Source organism: Cottoperca gobio, chromosome 16 (genome assembly GCF_900634415.1).
Source record: "Cottoperca gobio chromosome 16, fCotGob3.1, whole genome shotgun sequence".
Classification (NCBI taxonomy): Eukaryota; Metazoa; Chordata; class Actinopteri; order Perciformes; family Bovichtidae; genus Cottoperca; species Cottoperca gobio.
The window spans coordinates 15,557,835-15,566,209 of record NC_041370.1 but is presented as its reverse complement, the minus strand read 5'-3'; positions in this window follow the sequence as shown (position 1 = coordinate 15,566,209).

Sequence of the window (8,375 nt, the reverse complement as noted above, 5' to 3'; positions counted from 1 at the left end):
GACAGCACGGCTTTTTCCATATGTTTTAAACGGAGAGATGCTGTAAAATCCAGCAAACATTTCAGGGATTTTTGGTTTTCCTGTCTTATCTTCGTGCTGAAAGTTGTTTCAAATAGATTCGGAGTATCATCTTGACGAAAGGAATATGCACAACTCAACGTACCAGCCAAAAAAAGACACACACACACAAAGTGGAAAGAAAGAAAAGAAGATTTGGACCTATGTGGTGGATTTTTGGAAGCGAGCGAACATGCAATGTTCCAAACGTCTTTTTTTGGGATTGGCATGAGAAGGCAGGAGCGATGGCAAAGGTTTCTCCCTGTTCTGCTATGAAAACACTAGTGCAGCAGATGACCCCTTGGTCTCTGGCTATCCTCAGCTTCCACCTGCGTGCTACTGCTGTTAAAGCGATGGAAATCTCCCACTCTCATTCCAGGATATAGATGCACCGGGGCCTTGTGATTGTGCAGATTCCATATGCAATATAAATCATATCCAATAAAGCGGTATCCAGCTAGGCGAGCTGTCCAGCAACCGGCACCCAACCCGGAGAAATCGCAGCTCCAGTGGAAGAGAAGCAGAGGCAGAGAACGGTGGAATGAATGAATGGAGGGAGAGAGAGAGAGAGAGAGAGAGAGGAGCTTCCAGACAGGGTGACCTACATTCAACACTGTCTGGAGTCAGAGACAGAGTGAGAGGGAGAGGGAGAGAGAGAGAGAGAGAGAGAGAGAGAGAGAGAGAGAGAGAGAGAGAGAGAGAGAGAGAGAGAAGGAAAAGGAGAGAGCCAGCACAGACAGTAAGCGAGAGGATGAGACAGCAGGAAATAAAGTGAGAGAAGAGAGAGATCTAGAAACAAAGAGAAACAGAAAAGGCAGAAAGAGGAAGCAGATCCTTTTGTACATTTACTCATGCTCCTTTTGCTCCCTTCCTCTTTCCACATTCTCCTTTCGCCCAAACAGGCAGAAAAAAAATCATAGTCACTTTTCACACTTTTTTTCATGCTCCTCATCTAGACAGAGCAGGACGCACGTCTCCTCACTGTGGTTCTTTTGTCCCTTCATGTCCCATTGTGTCCTCTCTCCTCCACTTGTCCCTCCTCTTGTCTCTCTCTCTCTCTCTCTCTCTCTCTCTCTGCATCCCATTCTTTAACCCTCTTTTAACTCTCATGTCCAACCACCCAATAACCCCTCCCCATCCACATTTATCTCTCTCCTCCTTCTTCTCCTCCTCCTCTGTCAGCGTTTATCTATCTCTGGGTAGCTCTAACAGTATTTTTATGGTGGATTACTTTGTCTAGCTGCTTGCTGTTATCTAACGTCACTGGAGGGGAAGAACAGCAGCAGAGCAGCAGCAGGAGCAGCAGCTCTATCTGTCTATCTGTCTGTGAGCCTGGCTGGTGAGCTAGGCTTCATATCTGATTGCCAGACAGCTGTCTGTCTGAAAGCTGGTGGCTTACAAGCTGATTCTTACAGCTTTTTGTAGCTGAGCGTACGTTGGTTTGGTAAGATGGTAAATTCAAGTGTGACTGCTTGCCTGGCTGAGCGTTTGCCCATCGGGCTGTAATGGGTTTTATAATGTGTCCTACTGCAAGGTTTCAGACTGGCTTTTTGAGTTAGGGATGGTTTAGTTTTCTTCCTGGCTGCCTTGTCTATAAATCTACTTAATGTATGTAACTTTGCATCCAAGGCCAACTATTTAGGATATTACTGCCCACTGTAACCATTCTTTCTCCTCCACCTTTTCTTTTTCTAGCTTTCACCCCTCTTTCTGACAATTTACCTTCTCCCTGCGTGCCTCCTTGCCACTCCATCCTTTCCCTCCACTTGCATGGCAGTCCTCTGGGATCAATGTTAAGGACATGAGAGGGAATTGCAGTTGAAGGAGAGGAAATGACATGGGTAATGGAAGAGGACACACAGACACCTGTCAGGGAAAATGAAGGGTGGAGAGGGGGAGGAAATTAATTATACATGAGACAGAATTACGCTGCTTTCACCTTCCTGAATAAGCTTGATCAGAACCCAATGTTTCCTTAGAGTTGTAAAGGAGGGGAATTTCTGTCTTTGAAGCATCCTATATTTCAGCTTTCTGTGAAGAAATGTCATTTCAAAATCATTGAGATATTATAGTTGCTGTGCTGATGCTTCCCCAAAGAGATGAATACTCAGATAATCTTTCATAAATTTCATACGTTAAAGAAATGATTGGAATAACAAAAATGTGTATATGCTACAAACATGCATTCAAGATGCCGGCGTCATGCTCTTTTCAATCTCTTTCTAGTATTGTTAATGTGACGATGACGATGCACATGTTTACACACCACTGACATGTTTGTCAATAAAACAGTTATTACTGTTTAAATGACATTTACTGTAAGTGACTGAATGCAAGGTAAATATAGAAATTCCCCCCAACGTATTGTTGGGAGTGTAATATGGGGAATGTCATGACATTAAATGTGCTAGTGCAGTGCCCGTTCGGGATGTGCTAGTGCTGCTGCTTCTTGGGTTTCCAAGTGAGTCTTTGCACACGTTTATTCTAGTAATACTACAGCCTACGCATCATGAGGGAAAAAGCTGCCATGATGATTTTAAATTGTATGGCCTCAATAAAGTCAAAGCTCCATTTAATGTGTTTGCCCCAGGTTTGGAAGAAAGTTGAAGTTCAGACTGGCCTACACCATAGACCAGGGCAATTTAATTATTATGTTCAGGGGGGCACATTTTCAGAGAGCTAAGGGCCTGGGGGCCGGACATTTCCACAAGCTATTATTCTAGAGGGATAAATTGACCTACTCAACCTCTCTCTGGCCTTATGACCACCTTCTCTTTTGTTCATTTGTTTGTCTTGGGTAGCATTTTTAATATACACTCCAGATGTAATAAATATTTTTCCTCAAAACAAAGGATAAGAAAGAGCTATGCTCCTCGCCATAGGGCACCTGGTTATGTTTTAGAAATGGGGGAGAAAAGTTGAAAAGTCGGAAAGACACATCATGGCAGGTGTTTTTAGGGGTCGTCCCCCAGAAAAAAATAAATTGTAATTTAAAACAAAACTCTTGGATTAAGTCAAGAAACAGCCACATTCTGTTAATAACAATTATGTCAGTATCACATAGTGATATTTGTGTTTTGAGAAAACTGCGCTCCCGCCAGGTCATCAGTGACCGCTCAGGCACAGAGTGGTACTGCAGCACGGGGGACGGCAAGAGCCTTTCAAATTAAAATGATAATAAATTCAGTTCTGTGAGAATTTGATGAGGGAAAAGATGCTTGAATCAGAAAGACATGACAATAAAGTGTTGTGTTGTGTGGAAGTGGTGTTAGTGAAAAGAACGTCACTTTTGACGGACTGCTTTTCCCTTCTGTCCATTTCAGAAGAGAAGGGTGAATACCTGGATATAATTAAAATAATACTTTAACAGCTAATCTTTGGTGGATTATGTGTTTGCCAAATTACAGGAGATGTTTGGACAGATTCAGAAAAAGTTTTATTGGTACATTTGGTCTATAATTAAAGCAGCATTGTTATTTCCTTGTTGTTTTTAACAGAGTTTTGCTGAGCTCAGAGCAGGACAGTGCCAGAGTGGCTTCTGTTGCCAGAAGAGCCGCTGACTAAGAGTACTCTGAGCGGAATGCATGGGAATAAATTACATTATAATAGATTTGATACTATGGTGCTGCACGGCCGCTCTGGCTACCTGTACCGTAACTGTACGGCTAAACGTATAATATAATTAACACACACACAAACAAACACACACACACGCAGACGCACACTTCCTTATTTCTATCATCGGTAACGTAGTGACATATCCCATGGTGGTCGTTAGCGGACGTGGCCGCGCTGTTGTGTGGATTTTGATGCGCGTCTATAGTGCATGCACTAACCAAAATGTCTATAGCACATGCACTAACCAAAGTGTTTATAGCACATGAAATAACCAAAGTGGCTATAGCACATGAACTAACCAAAATGTCTATAGCACATGAACTAACTAAAGAGTCTATAGCACATGAACTAACCAAAGAGTCTATAGCACATGAACTAACCAAAGTGTCTATAGTGCATGCACTAACCAAAGTGTCTATAGCACATGAAATAACCAAAGTGTCTATAGTGCATGCAATAACCAAAGTGTCTATAGCACATAAACTAACCAAAGTGTTTATAGCACATGAACTAAACAACATGTCTATAGCACATGAACTAACTAAAGAGTCTATAGCACATGAACTAACCAACATGTCTATAGCACATGAACTAACCAAAGAGTCTATAGCACATGAACTAACCAAAGTGTCTATAGTGCATGCACTAACCAAAATGTCTATAGCACATGCACTAACCAAAGTGTTTATAGCACATGAACTAACCAACATGTCTATAGCACATGAACTAACTAAAGAGTCTATAGCACATGAACTAACCAAAGAGTATATAGCACATGAACTAACCAAAGTGTCTATAGTGCATGCAATAACCAAAGTGTCTATAGCACATAAACTAACCAAAGTGTTTATAGCACATGAACTAAACAACATGTCTATAGCACATGAACTAACTAAAGAGTCTATAGCACATGAACTAACCAACATGTCTATAGCACATGAACTAACCAAAGTGTCGTGTCTATAGTGCATGCACTAATCAAAGTGTCTATAGCACATGAATTAACCAAAGTGTCTATAGTGCATGCACTAACCAAAGTGTCTATAGCACATGAACTAACCAAAGTGTCTATAGTGCATGCATTAACCAAAGTGTCTATAGCACATGAACTAACCAAAGTGTCTATAGCACATGAACTAACCAAAATGTCTATAGCACATGCACTAACCAAAGTGTTTATAGCACATGAACTAACCAAAGTGTCTATAGTGCATGCACTAATCAAAGTGTCTATAGCACATGAACTACCCAAAATGTCTATAGTACATGCACTAACCAAAGTGTCTATAGCACATGAACTAACCAAAGTGTCTATAGTGCATGCACTAACCAAAATGTCTATAGCACATGCACTAACCAAAGTGTTTATAGCACATGAACTAACCAAAATGTCTATAGCACATGAACTAACTAAAGCGTCTATAGCACATGAACTAACCAAAGAGTCTATAGCACATGAACTAACCAAAGTGTCTATAGTGCATGAACTAACCAAAGTGTCTATAGTGCATGCAATAATCAAAGTGTCTATAGCACATGAACTAACCAAAGTGTCTATAGTGCATGCATTAACCAAAGTGTCTATAGCACATGAACTAACCAAAGTGTCTATAGTGCATGCACTAACCAAAGTGTCTATAGCACATGAACTAACCAAAGTGTCTATAGTGCATGCACTAATCAAAGTGTCTATAGCACATGAACTAACCAAAATGTCTATAGTGCATGCACTAATCAAAGTGTCTATAGCACATGAACTAACCAAAGTGTCTATAGTGCATGCACTAACCAAAGTGTCTATAGCACATGAACTAACCAAAATGTCTATAGTGCATGCACTAATCAAAGTGTCTATAGCACATGAACTAACCAAAGTGTCTATAGTGCATGCACTAACCAAAGTGTCTATAGCACATGAACTAACCAAAATGTCTATAGCACATGCACTAATCAAAGTGTCTATAGCACATGCACTAACCAAAGTGTCTATAGTGCATGCACTAATCAAAGTGTCTATAGCACATGAACTAACCAAAGTGTCTATAGCACATGAACTAACCAAAGTGTTTATAGTGCATGCCCTAACCGAAAACTACCTGGGTGGACTGGCTTGTTGCAGTTTTCTACAGAATACGCCAAGCGTGAAGTATATTGGTCTGAGGGTTGGCGAGATAATCCAAACTCAGATAAACACACATAGACACACGCACACACACACACACACACACACACACACACACACACACACACACACACACACACACACATTTACACACATAGAGATTCCTGTCATTATAGTATAATGATAATGGTATCAGATGAATACAGTAGGCAAACCCACACATAATGAGACAACACATTAAACATACACTCAACTTATCCACATGTGAGCATTTACATGTTCAGAGGGTGAAATGAATTTATTAATTATTATGAATTATTAGTGCCTCCTCAAACTTTCGGTTTATTAGGAAATACGTCTGTGCAAGACTTTTAATTCCATCACTACAGCTTTTACTGCAGTTCACAAGTATTCACTACTGTTCTCCGTCAGGACAGAGCACACTTTGTCCTGCCTCCACGTCTCTGATCTCACATCCTTGTTCAAGAAATGATGGGAATTTTTAAACGGTTTTGTATCATCACTATCTCTCCCTCCGCTCACTGTTCCCCTGACAGATACTTGCTTACCTCGGTTGACAAGCTTGTTTAGGCCACTGTGCTCTTTCCAGATCAACATAATAAGCTTGACCTTTACATAAACATGCATCCAATGAACCAGTAGCAACCCCCACTTTTCCACACTGCCGTCTTCCCACATCATATGACAGGTCTATTATTTGTAAATGGCAACTACACAGCACATCCCTTGCTTTAAACCACTTACAGTGAATCACATCTATTTGTGTATGGTGTTTGCTGTCTTTCGGAATGTCAATATTCCCCTGTATTGTATTCATGAACATGTCTTCCTCTGTTCTTCTCACTATTTTATTTCCTTGTGAAGCCTGGTTTGTAAATGTCTCTAAATCATGGATAAATTGAAGAAAAGCTTCATGATTGGAGTTACTTCAACATTATATAGTGTATTATCAGTGGTTGGGTTTGTTCCCATTGTAAGTAGTACATGGCAAACCGACAATTGCATTCTAGAAAGTGCTGCAAAATAAGAAATTCTCTGCAGGACTTTGTAGAATATGACGAATGCACTCTGCTTTGCACCTCTTAAAGTAAAAGGCATTTATTTGTGGAATGGCGTAAATGAGGTACTCTAGTGCTATTTTTCTGTATCCTGTCCTTATGGCTCCACATGGTTCCTTGCCAGTTAATTTTCTATATGACATTTTATCAGTGCACAGTGGATGCAGTTTTTTTACCTACCTTTACAGCCTTTTTAAAACATGCTATATCATTTAAAAAAATTGCATAGTTGTCAGCTTTATTTCTTTTCTTTTTTTCCATTTCTGAAAAGCTGAGGTGATCAATTGGCAGTATGCTTCAAATAAGCTCCATTCAGTATCTTCATTATTTATTTATTTTATCTTGGACCACACTAACTTTTGAGGGAATAATTCAAGCCCCAAAAGCTTGAAGACAATCTATTAGAACAAATATAAAGTACTAACAGATGCATTCAAAAGTCTCTTAGAAGCTTTTACTGTTACTAATCCAACTGTCTGCTACCGGTTTCTTTTTAGTGCAGCTCCATCAAACACATTCAGAAAGCAGATTACAAGGTAGATATAGTGTATAGGTAGACATATATCCACAGCCCCAAGATTGCAAGTGATTGAATCTTAAGTGCATCGATGTTGTTTGGTTTCACACATGGAAAAACAAAATCAAAGTATGTTTTATGCGTGTCATGTGTGTCATTTCTTCTATTTCAATTGACCTTTAGGCACTGTGTCATCACTGGAGAAAGTACAGTTTGTACAACTTGCATTTCATTGATTATTTTTGATTCTCCATACAAAAGGTCAAACAAGCGTTCTGAAAGTCCAGAGAGTTCTTAAATGAATCTCCATTTTATCATTAGTGACAACAAGTGACTTAAGGAGCCTTGTCCTCCTTATGTGTTATTCATAATGTCATGTTATAGTAATAACTGGCACCCCGGGGTGTTAACTTTGCCACTGTGATGTTCATGAATGGAATCTATGGTAAATTGACTGTTGAACATTACACTAATAAAGCAACAATTTTACTCTCTTTCATAAGTCACGTCTTTCGCATTAAGCTGCATTTCCTCCCCGTGTTTGATACTTCCCTATTTTCAAGTGTTGTATTAAATCCTCATCATCTCACTCATCTTGTAATATTCCAAATTTCCCTCTTATTGTTAGTTTTCCTACTCAGACATGTAAGCGGAGATTGTTTTATAATGTGAAATGTTAGACATTGACAAGGCTCTTCACACTAAATAAGAGGAGTTATTCTAAATCTATTTATAAAAGAGACAAAGTGGGAAAAATCATCTTTTTATCAACTGCTCACAGATCTCCTTCTGCTGTCTTCTGATTCTTTCCAGTTTTAATTGTGAAAGACCTACATCTGCTGTGTGAAAGGGGGGGACTACTGTTCTAAAATGTGATGGATTATTACAACGACGTAGCCACTTTGGCCCCTAGCTATGAAGTGACGGCTGATATATTTAACTGGAGGGGGAAAAAATAATAATCATTTACATTTCTTACTAA